A 19,060-nucleotide genomic window follows, 5' to 3' on the forward strand; every position below is an offset into this window, starting at 1 on the left:
GGCCGATCCATATCTGTTACACTACAAGTCATTGTTTCATTCACTGCTCTTACTTCCAGGCTGTTTCCCTATTGAGATCATAAAAACTGGCTTTAAAAATCTGTTTCCATCATGTTGCTTCAAGGATATGTTATTTACTGTTTTTGGTGTGATTGTGATAGTTTATCGTGACTAAACACACCTGTGTCAGTAGTGGTGATAAAATCCTGGGTGAGTTTTGATGAGTGAGAGAAAGGCTTGTGTTCAAAGTTTTCAGTTTTCATAAAACCGGTTTTCAAGTTTAAAGGGGCATTATACTATGAATAAAATTCAAAGTTTGTTAGATGTTTTCTAATGTCCAGATGCGTACACATCCCATGCTATCGGCTGTGTCGACCCAACTACTGTATATGCATCAACACCAAATGAATGGAAAGTATGAGCACCACAAACCAGGAAACTGGACCTACAAGGGCTTATCTTTTCCATTCATTGTAGATTGTGGCATGTAGCTCAATCTACACAGCAGAAAGCCTGGATGTCAATTTATCCCCACAGAACACCAATTTTGGGTTATGAAAACATCTGACAAACGTAGATTGTGAAGTGGAATGTCCCTTTAACAGCATGAGCTTTATCAGTGCTCACCGGTCTTATTGCCATTTAGAAATTAATCTGTGCCTGGTGCGGTCCAGGTCAGTACTATTCACAGTCTACTCACGGTCACTACTATTCACAGTACTGTTCACAGTCTACTCACGGTCACTACTATTCACAGTACTGTTCACAGTCTACTCACGGTCACTACTATTCACAGTACAGTTCACAGTCTACTCACGGTCACTACTATTCACAGTACTGTTCACAGTCTACTCACGGTCAGTACTATTCACAGTACTATTCACAGTCTACTCACGGTCAGTACTATTCACAGTACTATTCACAGTCTACTCACGGTCACTACTATTCACAGTACTATTCACAGTCTACTCACGGTCACTACTATTCACAGTACTGTTCACAGTCTACTCACGGTCACTACTATTCACAGTACTGTTCACAGTCTACTCACGGTCACTACTATTCACAGTACTATTCACAGTCTACTCACGGTCAGTACTATTCACAGTACTATTCACAGTCTACTCACGGTCACTACTATTCACAGTACTATTCACAGTCTACTCACGGTCACTACTATTCACAGTACTGTTCACAGTCTACTCACGGTCACTACTATTCACAGTACTGTTCACAGTCTACTCACGGTCACTACTATTCACAGTACTGTTCACAGTCTACTCACGGTCACTACTATTCACAGTACTGTTCACAGTCTACTCACGGTCACTACTATTCACAGTACAGTTCACAGTCTACTCACGGTCACTACTATTCACAGTACTGTTCACAGTCTACTCACGGTCACTACTATTCACAGTACAGTTCACAGTCTACTCACGGTCAGTACTATTCACAGTACTATTCACAGTCTACTCACGGTCAGTACTATTCACAGTACTATTCACAGTCTACTCACGGTCACTACTATTCACAGTACAGTTCACAGTCTAATCACGATCACTACTATTCACAGTACTGTTCACAGTCTACTCACGGTCACTACTATTCACAGTACAGTTCACAGTCTACTCACGGTCAGTACTATTCACAGTACTATTCACAGTCTACTCACGGTCACTACTATTCACAGTACAGTTCAGTCTACTCACAGTCACTACTATTCACAGTACTGTTCACAGTCTACTCACGGTCACTACTATTCACAGTACAGTTCACAGTCTACTCACGGTCACTACTATTCACAGTACAGTTCACAGTCTACTCACGGTCACTACTATTCACAGTACAGTTCACAGTCTACTCACGGTCACTACTATTCACAGTACTGTTCACAGTCTACTCACGGTCAGTACTATTCACAGTACAGTTCACAGTCTACTCACGGTCACTACTATTCACAGTACAGTTCACAGTCTAATCACGGTCACTACTATTCACAGTACAGTTCACAGTCTACTCACGGTCACTACTATTCACAGTACAGTTCACAGTCTACTCACGGTCAGTACTATTCACAGTACTGTTCACAGTCTACTCACGGTCACTACTATTCACAGTACAGTTCAGTCTACTCACAGTCACTACTATTCACAGTACTGTTCACAGTCTACTCACGGTCACTACTATTCACAGTACAGTTCACAGTCTACTCACGGTCACTACTATTCACAGTACTGTTCACAGTCTACTCACGGTCACTACTATTCACAGTACAGTTCACAGTCTACTCACGGTCACTACTATTCACAGTACTGTTCACAGTCTACTCACGGTCACTACTATTCACAGTACTATTCACAGTCTACTCACGGTCACTACTATTCACAGTACAGTTCACAGTCTACTCAAGGTCACTACTATTCACAGTACTGTTCACAGTCTACTCACGGTCACTACTATTCACAGTACAGTTCAGTCTACTCACGGTCACTACTATTCACAGTACTGTTCACAGTCTACTCACGGTCACTACTATTCACAGTACAGTTCAGTCTACTCACAGTCACTACTATTCACAGTACTGTTCACAGTCTACTCACGGTCACTACTATTCACAGTACAGTTCACAGTCTACTCACGGTCACTACTATTCACAGTACTGTTCACAGTCTACTCACGGTCACTACTATTCACAGTACAGTTCACAGTCTACTCACGGTCACTACTATTCACAGTACTGTTCACAGTCTACTCACGGTCACTACTATTCACAGTACAGTTCACAGTCTAATCACGGTCACTACTATTCACAGTACTGTTCACAGTCTACTCACTACTATTCACAGTACAGTTCACAGTCTACTCACGGTCAGTACTATTCACAGTACTGTTCACAGTCTACTCACGGTCACTACTATTCACAGTACAGTTCACAGTCTACTCACGGTCACTACTATTCACAGTACAGTTCACAGTCTACTCACGGTCACTACTATTCACAGTACAGTTCACAGTCTACTCACGGTCAGTACTATTCACAGTACTGTTCACAGTCTACTCACGGTCACTACTACTATTCACAGTACATTCACAGTCTACTCACGGTCACTACTATTCACAGTACAGTTCACAGTCTACTCACGGTCACTACTATTCACAGTACAGTTCACAGTCTACTCACGGTCACTACTATTCACAGTACAGTTCACAGTCTACTCACGGTCACTACTATTCACAGTACAGTTCACAGTCTACAGTCTCACGGTCACTACTATTCACAGTACAGTATTCACGGTCACTACTATTCACAGTACTATTCACGGTTCTATTCACAGGGTCACTACTATTCACAGTACTGTTCACAGTCTACTCACGGTCAGTACTATTCACAGTACAGTTCAGTCTACTCACGGTCACTACTATTCACAGTACAGTTCACAGTCTAATCACTCACTACTATTCACAGTACAGTTCACAGTCTACTCACGGTCACTACTATTCACAGTACTATCTACTCACGGTCAAGTACTATTCACAGTACTGTTCACAGTCTACTCACGGTCACTACTATTCACAGTACAGTTCAGTCAGTCACTACGGTCAGTACTATTCACAGTACTGTTCACAGTCTACTCACGGTCACTACTATTCACAGTACACTACTATTCACAGTACAGTTCACAGTCTACTCACGGTCACTACTATTCACAGTACTGTTCACAGTCTACTCACGGTCACTACTATTCACAGTACAGTTTGTCTACTCACGGTCACTACTATTCACAGTACAGTTCACAGTCTACTCACGGTCACTACTATTCACAGTACAGTCACAGTCTACTTCACGGTGGCTACCCATTGTTCTGAGTCTACTCACGGTCAGTACTTTCACAGTACTGTTCACAGTCTACACTTCACAGTTACTCACGGTCACTACTATTCACAGTACTGTTCACAGTCTACTCACGGTCACTACTATTCACAGTACTGTTCACAGTCTACTCACGGTCACTACTATTCACAGTACTGTTCACAGTCTACTCACGGTCACTACTATTCACAGTACAGTTCACAGTCTACTCACGGTCACTACTATTCACAGTACAGTGTTCACAGTCTACTCACGGTCACTACTATTCACAGTACTGTACTATTCACAGTACTATTCACTCCAGGTCACTATTCACAGTACTGTGAAACAGTGTATGTTACTGTTCAGTCTACTCACGGTCACTACTATTCACAGTACTGTTCACAGTCTACTCACGGTCACTACTATTCACAGTACTGTTCACAGTCTACTCACGGTCACTACTATTCACAGTACTGTTCACAGTCTACTCACGGTCACTACTATTCACAGTACTGTTCAGTCTACTCACGGTCAGTACTATTCACAGTACTGTTCACAGTCTACTCACGGTCACTACTATTCACAGTACTGTTCACAGTCTACTCATGGTCACTACTATTCAAGTACAGTTCATCAGACTACTATTCACAGGGCTGTGAAACACAGTACAGTTCAAATGACCATCTCTCCAGTCAATATTCACAGTACTGTTCAAGGTCACTACTATTCACAGTACAGTTGTGAAGTCTACTCACGGTCAACTACTATTCACAGTACATTTGCAGTCATACTCACAGTGACTACATGTACTTGTACAGTCTACTCACGGTCAGTACAGTAACACAGTACTGTTCACAGTCTACTCACGGTGAGTTGTCACAGTACAGGCACAGTCTACTCACGGTCACTACTGAGTCAGAGTTGTTCAGTCTAAGGCACTACTATTCACCAGTGTGTACTTCACAGTGTGTACTTGTGGAGAAGGCCACAGTCTACTCACGGTCACTCTGAGTAGAGTTGTTCAGGATGGGGGGTCTCTGGTCACTACTTTCACAGTGGAGAAGGCCACATTCACAGTCTCTGACTGCTTTCACAGTGACTAGCCCACAGTCTACTCACGTCAAATATAGTCAAGAAGTGATCAAGGGCCATTGAGTGTTCTCTGTGTCACTACTTTCACAGTGCTTGTGTTCACTAGTCTACTGACGGTCTATTCACAGTCACAGTCTACTCACGGTCAGTACTATTCACAGTACAGTTCACAGTCTTGTTTTCACTAGACAGCTACTCACGGTCACTACTATTCACAGTACAGTTCAGTCAAGGCACAGTACTGTTCACAGTCTCTCCGGACTACTATTCACAGTGTTCTGGAGGCCTACTCACACCTGTCTCACAGTCACTTCAGGTCACTAATAACAGTACTAGACAGGCCACACCTGTCTTTACGAGTACTATTCAACATGAGTCATAACACAGTACTGTGGAGACAGTTCACAGTCCACACCACTGTTCTGAGTTCACAGTCTACTCACGGTCACTGTGTTCACAGTCTACATTCACTACCACTTAGGCCACCTGATACATCACTGTTCTCTGACGTCAGAGTTCACTGTTCAGTCTACTCACGGGAGTCTACTCAGGTCCTATTCACAGTACTGTTCTCTGACAACCTCACTACTATTCACAGTACAGTTCACAGTCCTGTCTATTATAGTACTGAGTTTGGAGTAGGCCACACCTGTCTCGGTCACTCATTCAGTCTCTCTACTCACGTCACTACTATTCACAGTACCATTCACATTCACAGTACTTTGTCTCACTACTATTCACAGTACACCACAGTCTACTCACGGTCACTACTATTCACAGTACTGTTCACAGTCTACTGAGTCACTACTAGAAGGTTCACACCTGTCTCTGACGGTCAGTTGTGGAGAAGTCTACCACACCTGTCTCTGAGTCAGAGTTTGGTTCAGAAGGCCACTACTATTCTGAGTACAGTTCACAGTCTGGAGAAGGCCACACCTGTCTCTGAGTAGAGTTCACAGTACTGTTCCACACCACGTCACTACTGAGTACAGTTGTGGAGAGTCTACACACCTGGTCTCTATTCACAGTACTGTTGTGGAGTACAGTTCACAGTCTACTCACGGTCACTATTCTGTCTCTGGTCACTACTATTCACAGTACTGTTCACAGTCTACTCACGGTCACTACTATTCACAGTACAGTTCACAGTCACACCTGTCTACTGAGTACAGTACAGTGGAGAAGGCCACACCTGTCTCTGAGTAGAGTCACTACTATTCACAGTACTGGAGAAGGCCACTACCTGTTCTGAGTAGAGTTACTATTCACAGTACAGTTCACAGTCTACCACACCTGTCTCTGAGTACTTTGGAGAAGGTCACTACTATTCACAGTACTGTTCACAGTGGTCAGAAGGTCACTACTGTTCAGTAAGGCCACACCTCTACTCACGTCACTACTATTCAGTACAGTTGTGGAGAAGGTCACTACTGTCTCTTCACAGTCTAGGTCACTACTATTCACAGTACACACCACAGTCTCTGAGTAGAGTTGTGGAGAAGGCCACACCTGTACTGTTCAGTCTACTCACGGTCACTACTATTCACAGTACCTCTACTCACGGTCACTACTATTCTGAGTAGAGTTGTGGAGGACTTCACAGTCTACTCACACCTGTCTCTATTCAGAGTACTGTTCACAGTCTAGACGGTCACTACTATTCACAGTCTCTCACAGTGTCACGGTCACTACTATTTGTGGAGACTACTATTCACAGTACTGTCTCTGGTCACTACTATTCACAGTACAGTTCACAGTCTGGCCACACCACAGTCTCTGAGTACTATTCACAGTACTGTTCACAGTCTACTCACGGTCACTACTATTCACAGGCCACACCTGTCACTCTGACAGTACTGTTGTCTACTCACGGTCAGACTATTCACAGTACTGTTCACAGTCTACTCACGGTCTACTATGTGGTTGTGGAGTTCACAGTCTAAGGCACACACCAGTACAGTTCACAGTCTACTCACGGTCAGACTATTCACAGTACTGTTCACAGTCTCTCACGTCACTACTGTTCACAGTACTGTTCACAGTCTACTGTCTCACTACTATTGTGGAGTACTGTTCACAGTCTACTCACGGTGTCTCTATTCACAGTCAGACTATTTCACAGTACTGTTCACAGTCTACTCATGGTTGTGGAGAAGGCCACACCTGTCTCTCTGTGGGTTGTGAAAACACATGGCCATCACCTGTCAATTCTGAGTGGTTGTCCATTTCCAGAGACAGGCCAGTTGTGAAACTGTGTAAACTCTGCGTGTTTGCAGTACTGAACATGTGTAATGAGGGCCATAAAAACACAATGGGTCAGATGGATGAGTTGGGAGAGTTGGGGGGAGAAGGGGGATGGGGGTGGCTGGGAGCAGGAGGGTTGGGGGAGGAAGGCCACACCTGGGAAGGAGGGAGGAGGAGGGGGATGGGGAAGGGGGATGGATCGGCCACACCTGTCTCCTGCTCAAACAGTGACTAGCCTCCTTTACAAATATAGTCAAGAAGGATCAAGGGCCATTGAGGTGTCTGTGAGTAGTGCTTGTGTTCACTAGTGTGAGTGTGTACTACAGGGTCACAGGGGTTGTGAGAGGAGGCCCTCAATCCTCTTGTTTTCTCTGAGTCCTCTAGAACCAATAACTCATCATTTCACAGGTTTGACGAGGCCTGCAGTTGACCGGTCAGATCACTCAGTCACACTACATGGCACCCTGATTGTTCTGAGGCCCGGCTGTTCACACACTGTTCACTGATAACAGAGTTGGGGAAGACCAAAGGCCATATGAAAACATGAAAATGCTTCACCTGTATAACCGTCTGTGGTTAAGCTGTTGTGAAACAGTGTGTGGTATTTGTGTGTTACATTTGACCACTGCCTGATACTGGCTGTTGAATTGTGACGTCTAAGAAGGGAGTCAACAGCCATGTGACTCTATTTACCACCATGAAACCTACATACCAACATCATAAACTGACTACACTGATTTGTAGCAGTCACTGGAGTTAAAAGGGCCATTCTAGCTTTCTGAGGAGATTCACATGACACCTGTATGAGGCCACACCTGTCTCTGAGTAGAGTTGTGGAGAAGGCCACACCTGTCTCTGAGTAGAGTTGTGGAGAAGGCCACACCCGCCTCTGAGTAGAGTTGTGGAGAAGGCCCCACCTGTGTCTCTGTGTGGTTGTGGAGAAGGCCACACCTGTCTCTGAGTAGAGTTGTGGAGAAGGCCACACCTGTCTCTGAGTAGAGTTGTGGAGGAGGCCACACCTGTCTCTGAGTAGAGTTGTGGAGAAGGCCACACCTGTCTCTGAGTAGAGTTGTGGAGAAGGCCACACCTGTCTCTGAGTAGAGTTGTGGAGAAGGCCACACCTGTCTCTGAGTAGAGTTGTGGAGAAGGCCACACCTGTCTCTGAGTAGAGTTGTGGAGAAGGCCACACCTGTCTCTCTGTGTGGTTGTAGAGAAGGCCCCACCTGTCTCTGTGTGGTTGTGGAGAAGGCCACACCTGTCTCTGAGTAGAGTTGTGGAGAAGGCCACACCTGTCTCTGAGTAGAGTTGTGGAGAAGGCCACACCTGTCTCTGAGTAGAGTTGTGGAGAAGGCCACACCTGTCTCTGAGTAGAGTTGTGGAGAAGGCCACACCTGTCTCTGAGTAGAGTTGTGGAGAAGGCCACACCTGTCTCTGAGTAGAGTTGTGGAGAAGGCCACACCTGTCTCTGAGTAGAGTTGTGGAGAAGGCCACACCTGTCTCTGAGTAGAGTTGTGGAGAAGGCCACACCTGTCTCTGAGTAGAGTTGTGGAGAAGGCCACACCTGTCTCTGAGTAGAGTTGTGGAGGAGGCCACACCTGTCTCTGAGTAGAGTTGTGGAGAAGGCCACACCTGTCTCTGAGTAGAGTTGTGGAGAAGGCCACACCTATCTCTGTGTGTAGTTGTGGAGAAGGCCACACCTGTCTCTGAGTAGAGTTGTGGAGAAGGCCACACACTGTCTTCCGCTCTGGGGTTGCTCAGACCTGTCTCTGAGTAGAGTTGTGGAGAAGGCCACACCTGTCTCTCTGTGTGGTTGTGGAGAAGGCCACACCTGTCTCTGAGTAGAGTTGTGGAGAAGGCCACACCTGTCTCTGAGTAGAGTTGTGGAGAAGGCCACACCTGTCTCTGAGTAGAGTTGTGGAGAAGGCCACACCTGTCTCTGAGTAGAGTTGTGGAGAAGGCCACACCTGTCTCTGAGTAGAGTTGTGGAGAAGGCCACACCTGTCACCTGTCTCTGAGTAGAGTTGTGGAGAAGGCCACACCTGTCTCTGAGTAGAGTTGTGGAGAAGGCCACACCTGTCTCTGAGTAGAGTTGTGGAGAAGGCCACACCTGTCTCTGAGTAGAGTTGTGGAGAAGGCCACACCTGTCTCTGAGTAGAGTTGTGGAGAAGGCCACACCTGTCTCTGAGTAGAGTTGTGGAGAAGGCCACACCTGTCTCTGAGTAGAGTTGTGGAGAAGGCCACACCTGTCTCTGAGTAGAGTTGTGGAGAAGGCCACACCTGCTCTGACAGCTGTCTCTCTGTGTGGTTGTGGAGAAGGCCACACCTGTCTCTCTGTGTGGTTGTAGAGAAGGCCACAGCTGTCTCTCTGTGTGGTTGTGGAGAAGGCCACACCTGTCTCTCTGTGTGGTTGTGGAGAAGGCCACACCTGTCTCTCTGTGTGGTTGTAGAGAAGGCCACACCTGTCTCTCTGTGTGGTTGTGGAGAAGGCCACACCTGTCTCTCTGTGTGGTTGTAGAGAAGGCCACACCTGTCTCTGAGTAGAGTTGTGGAGAAGGCCACACCTGTCTCTCTGTGTGGTTGTGGAGAAGGCCACACCTGTCTCTGAGTAGAGTTGTGGAGAAGGCCACACCTGTCTCTCTGTGTGGTTGTGGAGAAGGCCACACCTGTCTCTCTGTGTGGTTGTGGAGAAGGCCACACCTGTCTCTGAGTAGAGTTGTGGAGAAGGCCACACCTGTCTCTGAGTAGAGTTGTGGAGAAGGCCACAGCTGTCTCTCTGAGTATGGTTGTGGAGAAGGCCACACCTGTCTCTGAGTAGAGTTGTGGAGAAGGCCACACCTGTCTCTGTGTGTGGTTGTGGAGAAGGCCACAGCTGTCTCTCTGTGTGGTTGTGGAGAAGGCCACAGCTGTCTCTCTGTGTGGTTGTGGAGAAGGCCACACCTGTCTCTCTGTGTGGTTGTGGAGAAGGCCACGCCTGTCTCTCTGTGTGGTTGTAGAGAAGGCCCCACCTGTCTCTGTGTGTGGTTGTGGAGAAGGCCACAGCTGTCTCTCTGTGTGGTTGTTTTGTGTGTGGAGCTGTAGAGGGCCCTGTAGCGCTTCACTCACCTGTTCAGTCTTGTCCTGGGCTTTTCAACAACACACACTCTCTCACACACACATCTCCTTTGTTCCGACAACACTGTGGGTTCCGCTCTGGGGTTGCTCAGACTTCTATTTTCCATTCAGGCTTTACAGGAGTTGATGATTGGCTCAAACACTGTTGTACTCTGCCAGTGTACCTATGATCTGTCTGGCCACTCCCTAAACTCAGTGTGACTCCTATAGCTACTGGCAACATTGACTAAATGCCAAATTATGCCATATCGGTTTGGTTGTTGCATGTTTTTTTCTGTTTAACATATTCTGAATGTCAAATTGATGCCGTATATTGTCTTGTAGTCCTTGTCCTACATGTGTTACTCTGTCTCACAGAGTTTGGATGCGATATTTATCTATTTGATGGTTTTTGTACTGCACACATGTTTTATTAATGTCTTATCTATTTGGTTGTTGTTGTAGTACATATTTAGCTGTCTCTCGTTATCTCATTAGTTAGCGTCTGTTAGTTTCCCATTGAGATTCTGCAGTGTCAGCTATGTTGTGTTGATGTAGCACCTCCCCTGAGTAGTTGCCTTTCTGTTGTTGTGCTAGAGACTCTAGACTCACCATTCACCTTTCACGAGCTGTAGCTCTCTGTGGCTCTCCAGCATTAGTCATAGAATAAGGTAAACGCATGAACATGTGGTTTCTATAACAACCATAGCTTCTCTGAATTTGCTTCTCTGCCTTGCTCATCATTCATAACTGTAAATATATGTGCTGCCTGTCCCAGGTCAGGTGTGTGTACTTTACTGACATGTCAACATCCCTCATTGACTCATAGCTGTTCAGTTCATGTCCTTATTCTCAGGTGGTTTGAACATTGTTCTATAACAACTATAGCCTCTCCAGGACTGAACATGGTTCTACAACAACCATAGCCTCTCCAGGACTGAACATGGTTCTATAACAACCATAGCCTCTCCAGGACTGAACATTTGTTCTATAACAACCATTAATGTCTTATCCAGGACTGAACATGGTTCTATCAACCATAGGCTCTCCAGGACTGAACATGGTTCTATAACAACCATAGCTGTAGCTCTCCAGGACTGAACATGGTTCTATAACAACCATAGCTTCTCCAGGACTGAACATGGTTCTATAACAACCATAGCCTCTCCAGGACTGAACATGGTTCTATAACAACCATAGCTTCTCCAGGACTGAACATGGTTCTATAACAACCATAGCCTCTCCAGGACTGAACATGGTTCTATAACAACCATAGCCTCTCCAGGACTGAACATGGTTCTATAACAACCATAGCCTCTCCAGGACTGAACATGGTTCTATAACAACCATAGCCTCTCCAGGACTGAACATGGTTCTATAACAACCATAGCCTCTCCAGGACTGAACATGGTTCTATAACAACCATAGCCTCTCCAGGACTGAACATGGTTCTATAACAACCATAGCCTCTCCAGGACTGAACATGGTTCTATAACAACCATAGCCTCTCCAGGACTGAACATGGTTCTATAACAACCATAGCCTCTCCAGGACTGAACATGGTTCTATAACAACCATAGCCTCTCCAGGACTGAACATGGTTCTATAACAACCATAGCCTCTCCAGGACTGAACATGGTTCTATAACAACCATAGCCTCTCCAGGACTGAACATGGTTCTATAACAACCATAGCTTCTCCAGGACTGAACATGGTTCTATAACAACCATAGCCTCTCCAGGACTGAACATGGTTCTATAACAACCATAGCTTCTCCAGGACTGAACATGGTTCTATAGGACAACATGGTTCATAGCCTCTCCAGGACTGAACATGGTTCTATAACAACCATAGCCTCTCCAGGACTGAACATGGTTCTATAACAACCATAGCCTCTCCAGGACTGAACATGGTTCTATAACAACCATAGCTTCTCCAGGACTGAACATGGTTCTATAACAACCATAGCTGGTCCAGGACTGAACATGGTTCTATAACAACCATAGCCTCTCCAGGACTGAACATGGTTCTATAACAACCATAGCCTCTCCAGGACTGAACATGGTTCTATAACAACCATAGCCTCTCCAGGACTGAACATGGTTCTATAACAACCATAGCCTCTCCAGGACTGAACATTGATTCAAAGCCCTAGTCTAAAGCTCTCTGCCAAGCCACAGTTTAGATAACAATGATCAATTCCCAATTTAAACCATTAATCCCCATTACTTACAGTGACAGTGAATGGTGAGTCAATCTATGATACGTCCCAAAAGGCACCCATATTCCCTTTATAGTGCACTACTTTTGACCGGGATCCTAATGGCTCTATAGGGAATAGTGTGCCATTTGGGAAGTAAACTGAGTCTGAGTGAGGGATTACAGTAAATAAATAATATGTTGTCTGAGCTAGCAGAGGTGTATGTATGTATGTATGTATGTATGTATGTATGTATGTATGTATGTATGTATGTATGTATGTATGTATGTATGTATGTATGTATGTATGTATGTATGTATGTATGTATGTATGTGTGTGTGTGTGTGTGTGTGTGTGTGTGTGTGTGTGTGTGTGTGTGTGTGTGTGTGTGTGTGTGTGTGTGTGTCTGTATGTGTGTGCATGTTTGCCGCATAGTTTCATCTTCCTGTTACAACACTACCACCACGTCCCTGAAAAAAAACAGGCCTGTTGCTACTGTTGCTATGGTAACTGGGCCATTTGTGGTCTAGAGGAGCAGGGAGGAGAGGCACATTTGGTTAGTGGCAGGGGAGAGTAGTCGCTCTGTCGAGCTCTCATCCAACCCTGCTTCAGTACAATGTTACCAGGCTCTGTTTAGCTGAGTGAGGGTGTTTTCTCTGGGTTTAGCTGGTCTGGTCTGGTACTGGTAGCTTCACTGGGTCTCTGAATGTTAGTTGTATCTATCTGGCAGGAGGAGTGAATGGCTCTGGGCTCAGCTAGTCTGGTCTGGTAGCCTCTCTCTGGCCGGTCTGTTGTTTGGTCAGTTGGAGGAGGAATTAGAGCGTGGCTGGCTGTGCTGCTGCTGTTTCTCTGAAGTTACTGGACTGTTGGTTTCTCTCTGATGTCGGTCAGTCTGGGAGAGTCAGGCATTGCTTTCTGTGGCCACAGAGACAAATTCCAGAGCAAACAGCAGTCTGTGGGATCCAGTGGATGTTAGTTTTCTTCCTCATTTTTCTTTGCTCTCTCACACATAGACATAGAGAAAGACATAACAGAGAGACCTGTCTTACAACCAAAGACATACATGCGCGTGTCATCTTGTCAAGTATGTCTAGGATGTCCAAATGTGTGTGTGAGAGAGGCCTGTGCTTTAATGGGTTATAGGTACTGTATGTAACAGGGTGAGGGATGAGCTCACATGTTACGCATGTGTCTTTGGTGCTGTTGTCTGTATGGTGTCCTTTATCCTATAACTCCCACATGCACGCACTACATGCACGCACGCACACACACGCACACACACACACACACACACACACACACACACACACACACACACACACACACACACACACACACACACACACACACACACACACACACACACACACACACACACACACACACACAGAGACCCATCTCACAGGCTCCTCCTCCCACAGTATTCAGTAACCTCTAGTCAGAACTCCTTTAGTCTTCCTCCCACAGTATTCAGTAACCTCAGTCAGAACTCCTTTAGACTTCCTCCCACAGTATTCAGTAACATACAGTCAGAACTCCTTTAGTCTTCCTCCCACAGTATTCAGTAACCTACAGTCAGAACTCCTTTAGACCTCCTCCCACAGTATTCAGTAACCTACAGTCAGAACTCCTTTAGACTTCCTCCCACAGTATTCAGTAACCTACAGTCAGAACTCCTTTAGACTTCCTCCCACAGTATTCAGTAACATACAGTCAGAACTCCTTTAGACCTCCTCCCACAGTATTCAGTAACCTACAGTCAGAACTCCTTTAGACTTCCTCCCACAGTATTCAGTAACATACAGTCAGAACTCCTTTAGACTTCCTCCCACAGTATTCAGTAACATACAGTCAGAACTCCTTTAGTCTTCCTCCCACAGTATTCAGTAACATACAGTCAGAACTCCTTTAGACTTCCTCCCACAGTATTCAGTAACATACAGTCAGAACTCCTTTAGACTTCCTCCCACAGTATTCAGTAACATACAGTCAGAACTCCTTTAGACTTCCTCCCACAGTATTCAGTAACATACAGTCAGAACTCCTTTAGACTTCCTCCCACAGTATTCAGTAACATACAGTCAGAACTCCTTTAGACTTCCTCCCACAGTATTCAGTAACATACAGTCAGAACATACAGTCAGAACTCCTTTATTCTTCCTCCCACAGTATTCAGTAACATACAGTCAGAACTCCTTTAGTCCTCCTCCCACAGTATTCAGTAACATACAGTCAGAACTCCTTTAGACTTCCTCCCACAGTATTCAGTAACATACAGTCAGAACTCCTTTAGTCTTCCTCCCACAGTATTCAGTAACATACAGTCAGAACTCCTTTAGTCTTCCTCCCACAGTATTCAGTAACATACAGTCAGAACTCCTTTAGTCTTCCTCCCACAGTATTCAGTAACCTACAGTCAGAACTCCTTTAGACTTCCTCCCACAGTATTCAGTAACATACAGTCAGAACTCCTTTAGTCTTCCTCCCACAGTATTCAGTAACATACAGTCAGAACTCCTTTAGTCTTCCTCCCACAGTATTCAGTAACATACAGTCAGAACTCCTTTAGACTTCCTCCCACAGTATTCAGTAACATACAGTCAGAACTCCTTTAGACTTCCTCCCACAGTATTCAGTAACATACAGTCAGAACCCCTTTAGACTTCCTCCCACAGTATTCAGTAACATACAGTCAGAACCCCTTTAGTCTTCCTCCCACAGTATTCAGTAACACACAGTCAGAACCCCTTTAGTCTTCCTCCCACAGTATTCAGTAACACACAGTCAGAACCCCTTTAGTCTTCCTCCCACAGTATTCAGTAACATACAGTCAGAACCCCTTTAGACTTCCTCCCACAGTATTCAGTAACATACAGTCAGAACTCCTTTAGACTTCCTCCCACAGTATTCAGTAACATACAGTCAGAACTCCTTTAGACTTCCTCCCACAGTATTCAGTAACATACAGTCAGAACTCCTTTAGTCTTCTTCCACAGTATTCAGTAACATACAGTCAGAACTCCTTTAGTCTTCCTCCCACAGTATTCAGTAACATACAGTCAGAACTCCTTTAGTCTTCCTCCCACAGTATTCAGTAACATACAGTCAGAACTCCTTTAGTCTTCCTCCCACAGTATTCAGTAACCTACAGTCAGAACTCCTTTAGTCTTCCTTCCTGTCCCTCAGCTGTCTTTGTCGCTCTAAAGACACTGGTGACACTTCAGAGTGGAATCCACATCTCTTGGTCATGATGGTGAACGATGTCATACAGGACAGAACTGAGAAAGGAAGTGTCTCAATTAAAGGAGGAGCCAGAACAGGATGGGTCAGTTGACTCAGTAACCACAAGTTGGAGTCATTTCATCTGAATAGTACTGACTGGGTTAAAGCCCTGATCTCTTATGATGGTTGCCCCTGTGGCATGTGTGACCCCTCTGAATCACCAAGCTACAAATCAGATCAAACAATGATTCCGTGGCCATCATCACATCATCACCAGCTCTTTAGAAATAGATACTAACTGTTGCCTAGGGTGGTCTAGCAGTCTAAGCTGCTGCCCCTGGAAGACATACTGTATACCACTCCAGCATTGGTTTGAATCTGTCCCACAACAATTTCAGCACCCTCTCCCTCTCATCTCCTGTCACTCTTCTCCTCTACCAACTTGGTTGGCCAGGCTGACCTTTGAACTCTGTGACCTCTGATGACCTCTCATTCTACAAAGAGACCAACAGTCTACACAGGATCTACTTTACAGTCCACACACACACACACACACACACACACACACACACACACACACACACACACACACACACACACACACACACACACACACACACACACACACACACACACACACACACACACACACACACACCTCAACTCTCCTGGACTGGAATAAGGAATGATCAGTACAGAACAGAGCACAACAGAACACACCCTGTATCGATCTGGAATGGAATAGGTCTCTCCCGGTCAGCATTTAAGGAAAGCCGTAGTGGAACGCCAGAAGGCATCTCAGTGATTCCAGAGCTGCTCAGTGTCACCTAGGATCTGTGATGGCTGTCACTGGGTTCTCTGTTGTCAGGTTATCAGCCGTGGGGGTTTTAGTGTTGTTAACTTGCAGGCATATGTAGTGTTATGTTATAATGCTATTATACAACATAGAATGTATGACCTGTATTCATCTCCCTCCCTCCTCTCTCTCTATCTTCCTCTGGGTGACAGGTATTGCCAGGTCCACCAGTGGGAGACTGAGGAGGACAGACAGAGAAGGTTCTTCTTCCATCACCAGTCCCAGTAAGTCATACTGTTTCTATCTGAGGAATCCACCAGGCAAACGTATTATTACTTACATACTTACTTACATACATCTGTTGGCCTCAACTCAAGGACTTTGATTAATGCTACTGAGTTCATGTTGTGGGCTGAGCAAAATGCACAGCTGAATTGGTGAAGTGTGGGTTGACAAGGCACTGTATACTGCCCTTCACACTTTTCACTGGATTTAGTGAAAGTAACAAACTGTATTTCGTCAGCAAGCAGACTTTATCAGGGTTTCTGAGAAGTGAGCCACGAAACAGGTACTGTAGCACAGATGGACTGATATCTTACAGTAAGCAGGTAGGAATGAATCACAAATATTCCCCTTGAGAGAGGAGAGAGATGATTAAGACAGACTCAGTGAGGGTGAGATGGAGAGAGATTTAGATATTTGGTATTTTATTAGTATCTCCATTATCTGTTGCAAAAGCAGCAGCTACTCTTCCTGTGGTCCACACAAAACATGAAACATTACATAATACAGAACATTAATAGACAAGAACAGAACTACACCAAAAAAATGGTTTTGAAGCACGCATAGCCTACATGTCAATACATACACAGAGGCGATGTTGCTTTATTTGTTTTTGAAACCAGGTTTGCTGTTTATTTTAGTAATATGAGATGGAACAGAGTTCCATGCAATAATGGCTCTATACAATAATGTACATTTTATTGAATTTATTCTGGATTTGGGGACTGTGAAAAGACCACTGGTGGCATTTCTGGTGGTGTAAGTGTGTGTGTCAGAGTTGTGTATAAATTTTCAACACATTAATGTTTCTTTAAAAAATAAGTGATGCAGTCAGTCTTCAACTCTTAGCCAAGAGAGACTGCCATGCATAGTATTTATGTCAGCCCTCTGATTACAATGAAGAGCAAGATATGCTGCTCTGTTCTGGTCCAGCTGCAGTTTAACTAGGTCTCTCCTTGCAGCACTTGACCACATGTCTGGACAATAATCAAGATAAGACATAACTAGAGCCTGCAGGACTTTCTTTTTGGAGTGTGGTGTCAAAAATCACAGCATCTCTTTATTACAGACAGACCTCTCCCCAGCTTTACAACCATTGAATCTATATGTTTTGATCATGACAGTTTACAATCTAAGGAAATGCCAAGTAATTTACTCTCCTTAACTTGTTCAACAGTCACACCATTCTGTCACGCCCTGGTCTTAGTATTTTGTGTTTTCTTTATTATTTTGGTCAGGCCAGGTTGTGACATGGGTTTATTATGTGGTGTGTTTTGTCTTGTTTTTTTTTGTAGGTATTGGGATTGTGTATTAGTAGGGTTATCTAGAAAAGTCTATGGTTGCCTGAAGTGGTTCTCAATCAGAGGCAGGTGTTTATCGTTGTCTCTGATTGGGAACCATATTTAGGCAGCCATATTCTTTGAGTGTTTCGGTGGGTGATTGTTCCTGTCTCTGTGTTACTTTGCACCAGTATAGGCTGTTTTGGTTTTGGTGTTCGTGTTACGTTTCTTGTTTTTGTATTGTTCGTGTTTATTCGTTATTAAACATGTATGAAAATTACCACGCTGCATTTTGGTCCGATCCTTGCTACACCTCGTCGTCAGAGGAGGAGATAGAAGAAAACCGTGACACATTCATTACCAGATTCAGCCGAGGTCTAGAACTTAATAATTTGTACTAAATACAATGCTCTTAGTTTTAGAGATGTTCAGGACCAGTTTATTACTGGCCACCCATTCCAAAACAGATTGCAATTCTTTGTTAAGAGTTTCAGTGACTTAATTAGCTGTGGTTGCTGATGAGTATATGGTTGAATCATCAACATACATGGACACGCATGCTTTGTTTAATGCCAGTGGCAGGTCATTGGTAAAAATAGAAAAGAGTAGAGGGCCTAGAGAACTGCCCTGCGGTACACCACATGTCACATGTTTGACATTAGAGAAACTTCCATTGAAGAAAACCCTTTGAGTTCTATTAGATAGCTCTGAATCCACAATATTGCAGAGGTTGAAAAGACACAACGCTTTTTCAACAACAGGTTATGGTCAGTAATATCGAAGGCTGCACTGAAATCTAACAGTACAGCTCCCACAATCTTCTTAATATCAATTTATTTCAACCAATCATCAGTCATTTGTGTCAGTGGAGTACATGTTGAGTGCCCCTCTCTAAGTATGCTGAAAGTCTGGTGTTAGTTTGTTTACAGAGAAATAGCATTGTATTTGGTCAAACACCATTTTTTTCTAACAGTTTGCTAAGTGCTGGCAGCAAGCTG

General features: G+C 44.6%; 1 pseudogene; it reads left to right on the top strand.

The window, feature by feature from the left end:
• LOC135554580 (neuronal-specific septin-3-like) overlaps positions 1-19,060 on the top strand; it is a 148,594-nt pseudogene that overhangs the window by 9,562 nt on the left and 119,972 nt on the right.

The sequence above is a fragment of the Oncorhynchus masou genome, chromosome 14 (genome assembly GCF_036934945.1).
Source record: "Oncorhynchus masou masou isolate Uvic2021 chromosome 14, UVic_Omas_1.1, whole genome shotgun sequence".
NCBI classification, from domain to species: domain Eukaryota; kingdom Metazoa; phylum Chordata; class Actinopteri; order Salmoniformes; family Salmonidae; genus Oncorhynchus; species Oncorhynchus masou.